The following is a 1,539-nucleotide window of genomic DNA, read 5'->3' as shown; positions in this document are numbered from 1 at the left end:
GTATGCTTATTTATCCAATGTGTTATTTTTTTTCTCTTTAATTTATTTCACAGAAACAAATATGTCTACAATGGAAACTTCATTTTTTTTTAATTTGACATGGTGGCACCAAGGCTGCACCTTACAAGTGGCCGTTTGAATTCCCCAAGGGGAAAGATGTGGCAGTCTGCTTCCTCAAAGAGCACAGCCTAGAAAACCCTGTGGGGCTGTTCTGCTCTGCCCTAGAGGCTATATGAATTGACTCAAAGGCAGTGGGCTTGTTTTTAATAAAATACATACGTGGAACTCTGCTGTTATTAGTTGCTATGTAGTAGCCATGACCCATGTTGACCTCATATGCAATGGGATCAGACCACGTGACCTAGAGTTTTGTTGGCTGGCTTTTGGAGGTTGACACTTTTCTTTCTTTCCTTTTTTTGGGTTTTTTTTTTGTTTTGTTTTTTTAATTGTCATTTGAGAGAAGTTTACAAAACAAATTGGCTTTCCATTCAAGTATTCCTACACGTTTTGTTTCATAACATTAATTACAATACCCACAAGGCTATCACATTCTTCTCCCTTCTTCCCTGTAACTCTAGTTCCCATGAGTCCTTCTTCATCCTTGGGCAAATGCTGTTCTTTTGACTTTCTCTGGCTGCTTATTCTAAGGAGTTCTAGAGTCTCGCTGCTGTGAATGAGGTTACCTTATAAGCCTGTCTACTGTTTGGTTGAAAGCTGAATCACAGCATGAGCTTTGATCTAGGTTTAAAAGGTGACAAAGGGCCATAGTCTTGGGGTCATCACTCTTTATTCAATTCAGCAAGCCCGCCTCTGGTGGCCTAGTAACAAGAAGTGATGCTGCAATGCTGAAGGCACGCAGTTCAAGGCCACCAGATGCTCTGCGGGAGAAAGATGGACAATCTCCTACAGTGGGATTAACTGCCTCTGAAAACCCGCTAGAAGGCCAGCTATGGGTCAGTTTCGACTCTATGGTACAACAAGCAATGGTCCCTTTAATGAAGTTTGTCAGCATTCCAATAATCACATTTTGCTGTGGTTTCCCCCAATTACACCAACTTGTTCTTTCCCAAAGTATCTGCCTTTCTCAACAGTATGTTGCAGACATCGTGGTGTATGCTGGAGAAGATGTAAGCAGTTTCGCCTCTGGACTCACCATGGTGTCCTCTAGGGCCTTCCATACCTGGAGGTCACTGTACTTGAGCCAGTCCTGCCTCCGAAAGTCACAGGCATCACTCACACAGGGACCAGTGTTTTGAAGACCTCCCCCTGTGGCTGGCAACACTGATGAGCCTGTAGGAATGGCCAGCATTCACCACAGCTGCATTTCTTTTCTGTTTCTCAGTTTCACTGTTTTTGCTCTCCAAAGCTAAGATGACTCTGTGTAAGCCTGGCCTTTTTTTAAAAAATTTTTTTATTGGATTATTTTTACGTGTACCGTCAAATCAGATCTGACTGGTACAGGAGGAGATTGCCCCCTCCTTCTCCAGCAGAGCATCTTGAGGATTTGAACCGCATACCTCTGGAATTGTAGTGCAGCGT

This window comes from Elephantulus edwardii, unplaced genomic scaffold (assembly GCF_000299155.1).
Source record: "Elephantulus edwardii isolate Elephantulus edwardi_28Jun2011 unplaced genomic scaffold, EleEdw1.0 scaffold00226, whole genome shotgun sequence".
NCBI lineage: Eukaryota > Metazoa > Chordata > Mammalia > Macroscelidea > Macroscelididae > Elephantulus > Elephantulus edwardii.
This window is presented reverse-complemented; position numbering follows the sequence as displayed.